Genomic DNA, 16508 nt, shown 5'->3' with positions numbered 1-16508 from the left:
GAAATGATGAAAAACACTCTGGCATACTCTCCTGGAAAGACAAGCCAGTGAATGACCACGCAAACTTGTCATTTGTCTCACTCTGCAAGGATCTAAATCTTGCAACAACTTCATTTTCTGCTTCAAACTTTTCTTATTAAATGTCCGTATAAAATCACAAAGCAAATTGATGGAAACCTGTCGCACACTGCAAATAGAACTACACTTCCAAATGTACACAGGACCCTTAGGACGTCTTCCTAAAACCTCATCACTTAGCGCCTCTTCTGTCTCTGTTGTCACAAGTTGTTCTTTTTCAACTGGACAACCATCCTTCACTTCATAAGCTCGACCACTGATGTCAACTGCATGCACCAAATCATTATCCTGAAAATAAGTCTCCTCATTAAAAAATGCCTCAGAACTTGAACTATGCATCCATTCTCCGGAAAAAACTTCACAAAAGTTAGTACGATTTACTACTCTCTTCCATCTACTTTTTGTTTTGAAATCAGAAATTACCTTGCTTAGTTTCCTAATTCTATTGATTACCAAAATAAACAACTTTCGCTTAATTTCAAAAGCATGATCAATAATTTTCTCTACATTTTTCTTCTTCTTATAAAATGCCGCTTTCTGTTGGCCTTTCTTTTTAATATTTTTCAATAAATTAACTAATATCCTATTACGGAACATTCGATTTCGAATGTCCCTAAACTGTTGTTTCCTTCTACTATCATGCACAGAGTTATCTCTTCCTCTACCAGTAACATTTGTGATGGGTCTCTCCTTTCCATTTAAATTACTTTTCTTTTTGTGAACTGAAACATTTTTTTGAGCAAAACTTTTTTTACTACAAATATTTCTTAAGAATGATTTCGTGCTCTTACCCGGACCTTTCTTGCTGTTTTGACAAGTATTTGGGGAAGAGGACTGCTGCAATAAAACATCATCCTGCTGTCTTTGACGTTTTCTCGCCTTTCTCATTCTGTTTTTTGTAGGCATTTTCCAAACTATGAAAGAATCTGCAGTTGAATCTGTGGAAAAATATAATATAAAATGTTATTAACCACTATTACCAAACAGTAAATAAATAACAGTCATCTAAAACTTAATGCCCTACTAATTATTTAACATAGCAAATGTTTTCCACCAGCACTGCATCACAAAAATGACACTCAATGGTACAAAACAGGCATACAACACTCATAAATCACTCCCTAATATTTTAAATCATTAATTCAGGATGACGATAAGATGTAGCCTATCGAAAGATTTGTTTAGGCCCAGATCTTTAGACTGGGGTGAATGTGTGTCATTGATCCACATTCAGTCCATCACCTGTTTTGTTTATTTGAGGTGAGGCCAACACATGGTTGCAGATAACATTTTCACTGAAAAAAACCAAGGTAAAAAAACATGTGAAGGCCTACCAATGAAGTAAATCATTAAATGAAAACCAATACATTTCTGGAAATATGCACTACTAGTGCTTCATAAGATGTTTTGGGTCATATTTATAAGGCATTTGAGTGTCTAGTATGCTATTTTACGTTCTTCATGGTGCAAATTTATTGTAAATACGCTCCCACCTGCGGTTGGCAAATTTAGATTTTGATTATGGAAGTTAGATAGGCATGTTAATAATTTCCCAAAAATGGTGTATAACCCCAAACAACCTTTGAAGCAAATGCTCTTAGCCATGTTATCCACCTCCCATTGGATAACATGGCTAAGAAGTGCTTGCAAATGTGAAAAAAACGGCCGCAATGCATGAATATCGCTGAAAAATCAGCGATATTCATGCATTTTCCAGCAAATGCTCTTAGCCATGTTATCCACTTCCTATTAAATAACATGGCTAAGAACTGCTCAGGGCCCCATGAGGAACGCTTTCCATTTAAAAAGGGAAAAATAACATCAAAGACACTAAAATGCCTTCTAAATATGACCCCAAACAACCTATGAAGCTCTAACAGTACATATCCTGAAATTTAATTGATTTCAAAATTCGTTTTTAAACACAGCATATAAATCAATTGTATACCTGCATTCATGAAGAAATGACTAAAAATGTCCTTGAGACACATGAAAGTGTTTTCTGGAATGCCCTAGCACCATTTTTGAAACACTATTAACATGGCTAGGTAACTCCCATAATCAAAATCTAAATTTGCCAAGCGCAAGTGGGAGCGTATTTACAAGACACTTGCCCCAAGAGGAACGCTTTCCATTTAAAAAGGTAAACATAACATCAAAGACACTAAAATGCCTTCTAAATATGACCCCAAACAACCTATGAAGCTCTAAAAGTACATATCAAGAAATGTAATTGTTTATCACAAATGCGATTAAAAACAGCCGCAATGCATGAATATCGCTGAAAAGTCAACGATATTCATGCATTATCCAGCAAATGCTCTTAGCCATGTTATCCACCTCCCATTGGATAACATGGCTAAGAACTGCTCGCAAATGCGAAAAAAAACGGCCGCAATGCATGAATATCGCAGAAAAGTCAGCGATATTCATGCATTTTCCAGCAAATGCTCTTAGCCATGTTATCCACTTCCTATTAAATAACATGGCTAAGAACTGCTCAGGGCCCCATGAGGAGCGCTTTCCATTTAAAAAGGGAAAAATAACATCAAAGACACTAAAATGCCTTCTAAATATGACCCCAAACAACCTATGAAGCTCTAACAGTACATATCCTGAAATTTAATTGATTTCAAAATTCGTTTTTAAACACAGCATATAAATCAATTGTATACCTGCATTCATGAAGAAATGACTAAAAATGTCCTTGAGACACATGAAAGTGTTTTCTGGAATGCCCTAACCCAATTTTTGGGACACTATTAACATGGCTAGGTAACTCCCATAATCAAAATCTAAATTTGCCAAGCGCAAGTGGGAGCGTATTTACAAGACACTTGCCCCAAGAGGAATGCTTTCCATTTAAAAAGGTAAACATAACATCAAAGACACTAAAATGCCTTCTAAATATGACCCCAAACAACCTATGAAGCTCTAAAAGTACATATCAAGAAATGTAATTGTTTATCACAAATGCGATTAAAAACAGCCGCAATGCATGAATATCGCTGAAAAGTCAACGATATTCATGCATTATCCAGCAAATGCTCTTAGCCATGTTATCCACCTCCCATTGGATAACATGGCTAAGAACTGCTCGCAAATGCGAAAAAAAAGGCCGCAATGCATGAATATCGGAGAAAAGTCAGCGATATTCATGCATTTTCCAGCAAATGCTCTTAGCCATGTTATCCACTTCCTATTAAATAACATGGCTAAGAACTGCTCAGGGCCCCATGAGGAACGCTTTCCATTTAAAAAGGGAAAAATAACATCAAAGACACTAAAATGCCTTCTAAATATGACCCCAAACAACCTATGAAGCTCTAACAGTACATATCCTGAAATTTAATTGATTTCAAAATTCGTTTTTAAACACAGCATATAAATCAATTGTATACCTGCATTCATGAAGAAATGACTAAAAATGTCCTTGAGACACATGAAAGTGTTTTCTGGAATGCCCTAGCACCATTTTTGGGACACTATTAACATGGCTAGGTAACTCCCATAATCAAAATCTAAATTTGCCAAGCACAAGTGGGAGCGTATTTACAAGACACTTGCCCCATGAGGAACACTTTACATTTTAAAAGGAAAACATAACATCTTAGACACTCAAATACCTTATAAATATGGCTCAAAACAACCTATGAAGCTCTAGCAGTACATATCCAGAAATGTAGTTGATTTCTTAAATCGTTTTTAAAAACAACATATCTGTTTCAGCTTACATAACAGACCATGGAATGGGCTCCATGTACCACAATAACTTGTGTTACTGCATGCCAGAATGTTACACCAAATATGCAATTACAATTTCTCTATGAAACTAATTCTATTAGTATATCACTAGAGACAAAACCACATTTTAAAAACACAGCTTTCTTCATCATTTTCTCCTTAAATCATACTATTCTCTATCTAAATTAAATAAATCTTTTCTCACCTTAGCAAATATTTTTTGAGTTTTGAAAACAGTCTCAGAAATACACCAAATTGTCTTCAGCAGAAGAAAAAGGATGCACTCCAAAGGCTGCAGCTATTGAAAGCACAGAAATACAGATATTCATTTCACATATCTCTCATATTAGCCAATCATACCTCTTCCCTCACTTTTTTCAAATCAAAACCCTTCCCCCCTCTGCCCTCTCTGCCTTGTTTCCATAGCAACCACCTCCTGGAAGACCTCTCATGTTTGCAAATTCACACAACAATGTTTCAATTGAACTCTGAACTCTCAGTGCACCTGCGTATCCAGAGCAATCTTTCATTAAATGTTTCTTCCTTGACCATTCAAATTACATGTTTCAAAGAACACATCCATGCACCCTAACTTTCTGTTTTCAGAAATGGAAATGCACCAATCACTGCTAATGAATCATTAGCATTGTAAATCCACAGTTTTTTTTCTTTAGAAACTCCTACTGTTTCAACTGCCCTTTCATTACCACACTTCATCTGACTGCAGAACAACCTTCTCCCACCATGTTTAAGGTCTGGATTGTTGGACATAGTTACATCCACTGGGCTCAAAGGTATGCTGAGAGCAGAAATTTACCTAACCTCAATTTACAAGATGTGGAAATTAAGTGGTTGGGCCAAAGAGGATTAAAATGTCACCAATTGATACCATTGGTGAAAACCTTTATGCATTTGCCAAAACCTGACCTGTTAATAGTGCACTGTGGAGGTAATGATTTGGGCACTTTGACAGGGGTAGGTCTGGAAATGCTTTTAAAGGACACCTTTGAGCAATTAATGGCACTTTTTCCTCAAACTGCCTTGGTATATTCCAATATATGCCAAAGACAGAAATGGAGGTGGTCCAACCAATTTTGTCCACAAATTGAGAAAGCGAGGAAGCATGTAAACAAATCTGTTTCAGCTTACATGAGAGACCATGGAATGGGCTCTCTGTACAACAATAACTTGCGTTACTACATGCAAGATATCTACAGAGGAGATGGAGTTCACTTCTCAGATGAGGGCAACAGAATTTTCATTCTGAATTTAAGACTGTGCATTGGTACCTACTTATAAGTACCTAAATGTACCATAAACCCAAAAGCTCTTCTCAGAGCTACCCTACATCTGATCACTCACAATTATTATTTTTCTCTAACTTTTTTCACTAATTTTCCACAAAATTCGCTCCCCGGAGCGCTACCCGGTTCGCTAACCGAAAGCTAACCTCGCGGATTTTTTTAAAAAAAGTTTTTTTTCCGCACATATAAGCCTCCTCAGCCACGCTCAGAAAACCTAGGGGGTCAAGATAAGTCTACCATGACCCCTTCTACCCATTCTAAACATTATTTGCCCTCCATCTTGTATCTTAATGCGACCGAAACACAAAATGGTGGACTCCCGTGACGCTTAAGGTTCGCTAACCGGGCCGCTTTCCGGAAAGCGGTCCTAAAAAAAGGTGGGAAAGTAATTTACAGAAAAACGACTAGAGACACTCTCACCAAATATAGATTAGCTCATACTACATAACAATCCCTTCCATTCTCACAAATTTCATTGAAATTTCATTTAGCCATTTAGCCTGTAGACCTCTCCAAGTACCGTGAGGTAAATTACTTCACAAAACACATCTGAATTGTTGGAATTGACAACCAATGAAAATGTTACTTTCATTTTCTACTTTTATTACCTGACATTTGATTGGTTATATACCTGTATATATATAAAGGGAGAGAAGGAAACACAGCCATTTTGACTACTACTTCTTGTTGTACCTCCTATTTCAATAGCTTCAAAAAACTTCAACTTCTTTGTGAAGGTAAGTTATAATTTAATATATTGTGCACTATAACTTAATATAGTAGACTTTTTCTGCTAGATATACACTATCCCTCTGTAGTAGTAATGTATTTAGATAGACTTCTCTGTTATAGTTATGAATGGAGTAAGGCTTGTCTTGGTTAAATCACATACACTTTTTTATAGTCCTATTTCCACTCTCATACTATACACTGCCAAAAGATAAATTCACTGATAAAAACTGCCTATCTAAAATTAATCCCAACAGTGCCCTATCTCTACTAATATATATTTTTGTAATCCAAATTTCAGGCAAAATGGAAGGCGAGCAGCAAGTTTCTTTTGAGATGGACCTGCAAGAGAGCAGCCAGGAATTAATTGAACAAATTGACATGGAATTTATGGATGAAAGCTTGGATAATGAACTGCTGCAATGTGTCCAAGCAGTAGATGTCCTCCTTGCAAATGAGGACATTTTGCAACCTCACAGATTGCAAACAATATTTCAAGAAAATAATGACATTTCAGACACTGAAATGTTAGAAAGTTTAATAAATTATGAAAAAGAATCAAAATAAAAAAAACACTTTAAAAAAAAGAAAACAAAAAAAAACAAGAAAAACAACAAACAATTAACATACAGTATTAGAAAAGTCTTTCATTCTTTTATCCATAAAGTTCGCTGCCCAGAACGCTTTCCGGTTCGCGAACTTGGCGCTTACCACGCAAAAAAAAAATTTTTTTTTTTTTTTTTTGGACCCTCCTAGGCCCTATTAAAACCTCCACATAAAACCTAGGGGGTCAACGAGGATCTACTATGCCCCCTTATGGTAATTTCCCCCTTTGTTTTGGCCTCCTCTTGTCTCTCGATCCTACCGAGAGACAAGATGGCGGCCGCTCCGGACTGTTTAGAATGTTGACAGACACCGGAGAGCCAATCAGCTTCGCATCGCAAAGTTCCGATACGCGAAAGGTTCGCTAACCGGATCGCTGCCCGGAGCGCTGTTACAGATATATATCTTGATTTAAACGTTAATTTCTCAAAATCCACTGAAGCACATATATTGAGACCTAGCAAAGGCACATCGGGCTAACAGTCCCTACAATTTTGGCAAGTTTCGTGGAAATCCATTCAGCCGTTCGGGCTAAAAGTGAGTCCAACCGCCCTATGGAAATTAACATGGAAAAAACGCGTTTTGGGACCCCCCTTTTTTCTCGGCCCCCCCTCCACAAAACCCCCCCAAATTTTCAAGGGCTGCTCAGAAACAAAATGTGCCATTTTCCTGAAAATTTCAGCCAATTCCGTCCACAAACGCCAAAGTTATTAGGCATAGAATTTTCAGAAATCCCATAGGGAAAAAATCCTAACTATATATACCTACTGGCGACCGCCAGTAGGTAATATATATATATATATATATATATATATATATATATATATATATATATATATATATATATATATATATATATATATATATATATATATATATATATCACCAAGGTACATATATGTGAAGTTAAGTATAGAACATCTAGAGTTACTGAGCTGTTGATATTTTATTTTTCATATTTTATGCCATCAATATTATTGAGCCGATATTCTTGGTGCACACCTGCTCCATGGTGTCACTACTACTCTGTGTTCGCTTTGCAATACGTGTTCTTGCTTAGGCCATCCTTAGGGTTGTTAACTCCTGCTATCTTTTCTATACCTATGTACTTATATGTTACCTTTCTGGTGTCCTGTCATGGTGTGCTTTAGTTTCACTTTGTTGATCTGAATTGCCTGTGCCACATTTGATGTTGAAGCTGTTAAACCTAATTTTTCTTTCATTTGAATCTTTTCTTTTCATTTTATTGAATCTTGTAAGGTGTCTAGGTGTAGAGCCTCAAGACATGGTTTCTACCTGACCCTCTGGCCAACATCCCCTCGTATGGAGATTGAGAAAACAGGTATACACAGAGGCACACATGAGGCAAACCAGTTTGTTGGTATATATTGTACCAAGTTCAAACTTGTGTTCCTTTTTGGCCAGAACTACATTATGTAAAGATGTGCTTGTTGTGAGTAACTGCAGGCTCTTCATAACCCACTTTGGTACAGTCGAAATAACTCAAAGTTCACAGCCTGCGATTTTGCTAAGTTGTTGCATAAACAAAAGGTTCTGGAGGAATTTCAATTAAATTAAAATCATCTTGCTGGCTATGCTAGATCGAGTAGGACATGTGGACAGAAAGCTAATTTTTATTGAATGTTCTAGGATGAAAAATGTATATTGAAATTAAGAAGCATTAAAAAATGTACAGTTGCTTTTTGTCTTGTATGAAAGTTAGATTTGATGTAGTTTAGGTCCTGCAATTCTTCTGGGCTTTAAATTGTTGCCATTTGATAGGTTTGGATTTAAGTCTGATTGAAGGTTAGGTTGAGTGATAATGGAGAAATTTGTCTCTGCTCTGAACCATCCCTGTTTGAGGTGTTGGTAAAGGTAACAGTATCTGAGTGTGAAGTACAGCCATTTTTATGGAAAAAGTGTATCGCCCCACAGGATGGGTACATGCTTCTGTAGCAGAGCTCTCTTTATCCCTATGGGTGATTTCAATCTTTGACTGAATGATTCACCTTCCCCTTTATCTTGGGCATTGGTAAGGGCTACTGATCTTAAAGTACTAGGATGCAGCATTTTGATTGGTATCCCAACACACTTTAGACATTGGGCGTAAGTACATTTACACCACTCTGATACACGGGTGTAAATGTATGACTTTCGTGAATCACATATGTTCTCATGAGTGCACACAGAAAGCTGCGCCAATCACAGATTACCAGACTGAATTCTGGGAGTGTTGTGTGACATATACTATTTAACCAATGTGGCATCTGCCATTAAGGAAGTACTAGTAATGAAAAATATTAGCAATATTGGCGAGGCAAAAGAACAAGAGAGTTCAGGGGCATGTGAGGAAGGGGAAAGAGTAGTTTTTCCCGATAACGTCTTTTCAGATTTTATTATACCCCCCGCTCTAGCCTTATGGGATATGGTTATATGATGTCTGGAACCTCTTTCGTCAGAGAGTGCTGAAGGGCACTCTGAGGCCCTTAATGCCCTCAATTCATCCCAGTACACAAACCATTTAGAGGTTGGACTTGCGCTATGTTTTTCACCGCCAATGCCTTCACCCCGTCCAGCATCCATGAGGGTGCCCTGTCTTAAATTATATTGTGGTTACTCGAAACATGGTGCTTTGAAGAAATGTGAGAAAGGACTCTACATACAACAGATCCATAATATCAAAGGACTGGTAAAATATATGTTACTGCAGTCCATCGTATGACATTGGGGGTACAGATGCATTCAGGAAACTTAAGAAGCAAGCTAATATGGAGAAGAGACACTACAAGAACACATAGCAAACCCCCTACGTTTAGCTGTGAAGGGAAAGTACAGTTGGGCATAGGCCCTGAAGAAAGTGGATACTATTCATTTATCCCACCGAAATGTGCATTGACCCCTACTTGAGCCCCCCCATTGGCAATACAACTACTGGGAGAAGATGAATGTCCTTTTTGGGTTGAGTGTGTGTGCTGCTGGGCGTGTGGTGTGTGGTGTGAATGTGAGAAAGAAGTGGGGTTTGTGATGTGCAAATACTATGTTTTTAGTAAACTGATCAAATTATGAGGTGTATTGTGTTTACAGAAGTTTGATATTACTTTGTTTTCTGCTGTAAATTAGATACATGATATAAAGTTAACAAAGATTATTTTGGAATGAATTAAAAAATAATTGTGTATATATTCTTGGGTTAGTGTTTATTGAGGCTTAAGTCCATGTGAGCATTAGTCAGGCTAAGTGGGAATTTTTAGTAGTACTTCATATTTATCTCCCACCTCCTTCTACAGGCAATACTCTTCTGCTGTCATGGGAAGCTGTCCCCGTCCTCCTTCAAAAACAGGGAATCCAAAATGGAGCCCACTGGGTTCACAGAGTCCTACTATCACACATGTATCATAGGTTCACTGTACAGCGATCTGGTGTACACATAGCAGTGTCATTTTAAATGAAAGTGATCAGTGGCCTCACTCTTGATGAGACAGATAAAAAAGGCCTGATCAAATTCTAAATAACAAAGCAGTGTATATTGCCATCACAGCTTTATGTGCTACACACAGGAATAGGGCAGTAGTCTTCTGCTGACTATGAAGGCATGCTTAGTGTGCCCTTACAGGTCACAGTACAAGTCTTGGAAATCTCATTAAATAATAAAAATAATAATAAAGCCATTTGTTGAGCATGCACAGTTACCTCCAGCAGAGGTGTCCCGGCGCTAGAGAAACAATCAGCAGCGAGTAGCTAGGCAGTATTATGTCCTAGTCCCAAGAGCAGTTTAAACTGAGCTGAAAAGCCATGTTTTTACAGCTTTCCTGAATAGTGGTTCAGACTTAATCAGACGTAAGCTATTGGGCAGGGAGTTCCATAGCTTGCAAGCCCCCGCTGTAAATGATCTGCCGTAAAGTCGAGCTTTCTTAAATCGTGGAATAGAGAGCAGATTTTGAGAATTGGACCTCAAGGTGCAATTCTGTCTGTAGGTACATAAACGTTGTCTCAGATAGCTGGGACACCTCCCATGAACTGACCGGAAGGCTAACGGAAGGGCTTTGAATTTGATTATTTTTTCCACCGGTAGCCAGTGCAGTTCTTTGATGTTCGGAGAGATGTGATGACGAAATGGAACACGTCTAATCAATCTCGCAGCCTAATATTGTTCCACCTGCAATTTTTTGAATAGGTACACTGGCAAAACCATGTATAGGCCGTTGGCATAGTCCAGCCTAGATGTCACAGTTGCATGAACAATGACCCAGCGGGAGTCTTCCGGCAACAAATGAAGTAATTTTCGTAGGTCTCTCAACTTTCTGGAACAGACAGCTGTCACTTGCTGTATCTCTGCTGAAAAGGAGAGACCAGCATCCCATTTTATTCCCACATGTTTTACTGTGCCTGCTGGAATAGGCTGGGTGACCATTTTCGTTGACCACATCAGATCCACTGTAGATGGCTGGATCTTGCCAAAGAATAATACCTCCGTTTTCTCAGCATTGAGTTTAAGTTGGTTATTATTCATCCAAAGAGCTATGTCCTTTAGGCAACCTTTAATATTTTTAAAAGAATCCGCCGCCTGATCTTTAAAAGAAAACATCAACTGTGTGTCGTTGGCATAAGATATCGCCCTTCCGCCCCAGTTTGCTATCAGTTTGAACAGTGGAGCCAAGTATAAATTGAAAAGGAGACGACTCAGCGCCGAACCCTGGGGCACCCCACACCATAAACATTTGGGTGCAGACAAATAGGGTTGTATCGAGACTTTATGGGTGCGATTTTAAAGAAAGGACTTTACCCAAGCAAGGGCTACACCTCCAATACCAATTTCCTGGAGACGCTGAACCAGCTGTGAGTGATCAACTGTATCAAACGTTGCCGACAGGTCCAGGAGCACCAGCATAGCTGATATCCCTGAATCTGTCTCCATCGCCAATGACTCCGCCACTTCGAGAAGCGCCGTCTCCATGCTGAAACTAGCACGGAACTAAGATTGGGTGTCATGCAGAATGCCTTGGCTCTGAATGAAATTGGCCAGTTGTCGCTGCACCAATTGTTCCAACATTTTGGCCAGTGCTGGTAACAGAGAAATCGGCCTATAATTGTTTAATTCCCCTGGTTCAGCCTTGGGTTCTTCCTGAGTGGCAGGAGGATGGTGTGCTTCCAAGTATCAGGGAAAATGCCTCAGGTCAGAGATGTGTTCCATATGTGGGACAACATATGAATAACATTGTACGCCACCTCCTTCCCTATCTTTGGAGGGCACGGGTCCTCCGGTAATCCTGACTTACATCTCATTAACTCTCCCATAGTTTCCTGAGGAGAGATGGGAGAAAATTCCAGGAGATGGAGCATAGATTCACTGTCACCAGTCACAACTGATTCAACAGTCAGTTCCGCTGGCAATAATGAGTCATAAACTATGTGCATTTTATTGTCAAAAAAGTCAGAACTTCTTTCACACAGGGAGAGAGAAATCTGTACCTCAGTCTCCATTACCCGTGGTTTGAGGAAAGAGTTCACAACCTTAAAGATTTATTTTCCTACATTCTCTGCATTGCTGATGCACTGAGCTATGTAGTCACTCTTGGCCGCTCTCATTAGTTTGTGGAGCTCCTTCAGTTCGGCCTTATAGGCCACTTTGGCCAAGGTCCTATAATCTACCCTCCACTGGCGTTCCAGACGTTTACATCTACTTTTGTGTGTCTTCAACGACTGTGAACCATGGGGCCAAGGTGGATTTCCTCATTGATTTTATAACTTTAACAGGGGCCGTAAATTCCATTCTCTCAGAAATGCATTTATTTAAGGCACATGTGTCCATGTTCAGGTCATTGGTTAATGGGGGTTGCCTGTTTTGCAAGGCTGGGCCTAGAAACTCCACTGCCAACTTCTTCCAATTTCTCTTTAAACAGACACAAGTGCTCCCTTGTCGACTTGGTTTTTTCACATTAAATGAAAATGGAATTAAACAGTGGTCTGACCAAGTCATTGGTCTAGGGAGTTCATTTTCAGTGAAGGAATATTCGCAAAAACAAGGTCAAGAATATTTCCTGGCTTATGAGTGGGAAGGCTCACGTGCTGAGTCAGGTTAGCACCCAAGAGGGATGAAACTACCTGTGTAGCCTGAACACAACTGGAGTCATTCACATGTAAGTTAAAGTCTCCAAGAGCCAAAAATCTTGGAATATAATAGAGATTTCTGGGCAATATAATTGCACAAGTCCGGGTGCCTACTAGTCGCACAAGCAGGAGGTCTGTAAATCAGCAGCCCTGCAAATGATGTTGAAGGGTTAATCTTCATACAAAAGTTAAGTCCTTCAATCATGTCCATGTTAAGTAGCGGTGAGGATCGAACATCCCAAGTGTCTTTAAAAATAATAGCTACCGCTCCGCCCCTCTTTGATCCCTCCCTATTCACACAACATATTTTGAATCCAGGTTGAATGGCCAGCGCAACAGCGGCTGAGTAATCATCTTTCAGCCATGTTTCCGTCAGGAACATGACATCCCACTCATCCTCATTCACTAGTTGTGCCCACACTGCTAACACACCAGCGGGATTGCCCCTAAAGACCATGGTAATTGTAGTTACGTGTTCTTCGGTGTATCTTCTTTCGAATTCTCGTATATCTTCAAAATCTTCACCATCCCTGTACACGTGTTTCGGGGTATTTACCCCTCATCAGCAGGGATTAGGCTATCTTCTGGGGTTGCTGCGTGGTGGCCAAATATCACCAGGTATAGTACCACACAAAGGCGCGCAGGTGCGGGGTCCCGTGCTCGTCAGCACACGGCTCCAAGGAGCATAAACATTCACTAGTGGGGTCGCACAAAAGACAAGTTAGGATGCAAGAGACACATGCATCCAGGCGCACCTAGTGCAGGGAAGCATGCTCACATACAATGCAGTGGAACTTTCTCATCTCAACTATGCATTTATTCATTTACTTTGTTTATTGGATGTGAGAGTATTTTTGTAATTGTGGGTGTTGTTGTTTTGCTTATTTTCCCTCTTCCCCTTTTATTCCACAACCTTTGCCTTGCCCTTTCTTTCTTTCAATCCCTGTTGCTGGGCTGTGTCCCTGCATTCCATGTGTCATTGCTTGTCAACAGAATGTTCTGTTCTGGCAGCTGGATCTCTGGCAGTTGGATGTTAGCTTTATCCTCAATGTGTTACTTCATGGCTTTACAGTTGTTCTTTTCAAATTCAAGGCCTACTTTAATGGTAACTCTCTGCTTCGAGTAAAGGCCTTGTGACGTCTCTTACCTGACCTGGCTTCCCTGTTGCTGTGTTGCTTTCTCCTAACAACCAAGGAATGCCCGATGACGTCGCTCCTCATTTGGAAGTCTCTTCGGTCAAGCGAGTCTCCTAGGCAACTGAGTTATGTGCGTTATGCCCGCAGGAGTTTCCTTCTTCGCTGGACATATCCGGAGCTGTATGTGAGCTGCTGCGACCTGTGGTGTTAAATCAAGCTTTTCCTTGCTCCCCACAACCGAGGTTGCACAAGGTTCAGTCGCTGATATGGCCATATTCATGGCATGCGCGGTGATGCACACACCTTCTTTCAGCCCGGAGCATGCGCATTCTGAAGGAAGTATTCAATCAAGGAGCAAGCGCGATGTTGTGCACACTTTCCTCTAAATTGTGAACATGCACATTACACACACCGTGGACCCAGGCAATTAAGTTTCCATGTCGTGTCAGTGATACACACACTTTTGTTCAAACTACAGGTTTGTGATCACCCTCAAACATTTTGAGAAGAATTCCATTCTGCAGTGTGTCAGTGATGCGCTCACTTTTCTTGGCATTAGTTGCAAATTTGTGCACAGTGATGCACACATCAGTCTCAAATGACTTTCCACATATAAGTGCATGTTCGGTGATGCGCACACCATTTTAATCTTACAGCTTTTCATTGGATTTATCATTACAGTTATAGGTATTGTTTTTACTTTCGTATTACAATTACATGCACAAGTTGGAGTTCCTTACTTCTGACATTTACATTTGGAGCATCATTTTTCTTCTACAGTTATTATAGTGCTGTGTGGTGTAAGCCAAGTGATTGTGTATTTTAATTGCAATTGCCCTTACTTCCATTTGCATACTCAGTACACATTTACTGTACTGTCACATATATCACAGTGTTTAACAAGTAAAACTGTTTGTGTTTTCCTCAAAATGGCTTCTTCATGCATGTCTCAACCACCACAATTTCTCTCAGATGTAGGTGATCCCATCTTGCCTTGGAAGAGATGGAAGCCTTTATTTGACTCATATTTGTTAGCTATTGGAGGAGAAAAGTTTTCAGCTCTGAGGAAGCAAGCTATGCTATTGCATAACTCGGGGGTTGAGGGTAGGCATGTTTACAACAGTTTGGATGAGATTGTTTTGGGGCGTGGAGAGGGTGAACCTGACAATGTTTATGACACATCTGTCATGATGCTTGAAAAACATTTTGAGTCTAAAATAATATGGTTTTGGAGCATCACACATTGTTTTCTAGGGTCCAGGGTAAGCAAGAGAAGATGGGTAGCTATGTGGCTACTTTGAAGACGTTGGCTCGTACCTATGAATTCAGCAACTTGTGGTAAATAAAAAACGAATTATTTACGCCGTTTGGAATTTCTATAATTACCCAAGAAAATGGTAATGCATAAAATGAGGAGCAGAGTCCGTGGTCTTCGAGTTGAAAGGGTTTTATTCCAGAACTCGAGTTAAGGGAGAGCTCCTTCACCAAGCGGGTTCAGGAGTAGTCTACTTTGCTTGAAACATATCAGCACTTTTATACAATACGAGTACAATCAGAAAGAAGGAGTTTCCCTTAGACTTGATTCAATTATTTCATGATGTAGTCATACAGAAGACATAGCATACTTGTTCTTGTTTAAAGAATAACCTGAATAGCATTTACATATGGACAAACATATTGCATCGAGGTGATTGAAGTAACAAGTTACAGAGTTGCTAGTATCTGAGGACAGAGAATCAAGGCATTGTCACAGGGTCATTTCTGTCAGAAAGGTAAAGAGGACGAGGCATTGTGCGTTCTTTACTTCGTACACAAGGGCGGTGATGTCTCACAATGGTATGTGTGTGCAGCGGGGAAAAGGAAGAATGGGCTGTAGTAAACTATTCTTCTTCGTGGCTGTCTCATGTGCTTGATTAGGTTTTCCCTTGGTTGTTAACCCAACCCGTGGCTGTCCTCGCAAACTAGGAAATCATTGATGAGCGAGAGCTGCTCGTTCGGTGACAGAGTTAGGGAGGGGGGGGTTTTCCGAGTCAACCATCCGACTGACTCCGTTCTTGTCTAAGGGAAAATATCGAACGGGACGGAAACCCGTAGGATACATGGTAGCTGGTCATTATTCTTTGCATGTGTCAGTTTTATGAGAAATAGAGCAGGCAAGAGGGGGTACAACGGGATTTGTGCTTGAAGTAGGAGAATCGGCTTGCCTGGTCGATGTCAGGGTGGATAGGGTGCATGATGGGACACCAGGGGAAAAAGGGAGCTTTTTAGTCAAATTCCACATTCCCTCCTTCTCCCATAGAAACCCTATTACAGAAATTCTTAATCAATTTCTATATTCATCAGGTCGTATACTTGCTCCTGCAACATAATTATTTCATTTTTCTTTCCTCTGTTTCGTGGACGAGGAGTACAGGAAGTGGCACACAGTCCACAAAGGGCGGGGCCACACTGGACACAGAGGCAACAGGTGAAGATAGTGGCGAAAACAAGTCCCAGGACTGTTAGTGCCTTCCACCCCCAGGTGGACAGGAGATCCCATAACCAGCCGGTCAGGGACCATGTGCCGGTGTCCATATCCAATTTGACGGATAGAACATGAAGGCGGGAGATAGCAGAATAAACTGATGGGGCGTTGTCTGGAATAAATACACAACAACTGGACCCTATTACCTTACACACACCACCACGGTCGGCTAACAGGACATCTAAAACTAAACGGTGCTGCAGTGTCATGAGCCTGTCTGCAGCTACCTCAGCTGTAATGTTATTTAAGGCACCAGTTGTTTCATCTATGGCGGCCTGAACT

This window comes from Lissotriton vulgaris, chromosome 3_1 (assembly GCF_964263255.1).
Source record: "Lissotriton vulgaris chromosome 3_1, aLisVul1.2, whole genome shotgun sequence".
In the NCBI taxonomy this organism is placed as follows: domain Eukaryota; kingdom Metazoa; phylum Chordata; class Amphibia; order Caudata; family Salamandridae; genus Lissotriton; species Lissotriton vulgaris.
This window is presented reverse-complemented; position numbering follows the sequence as displayed.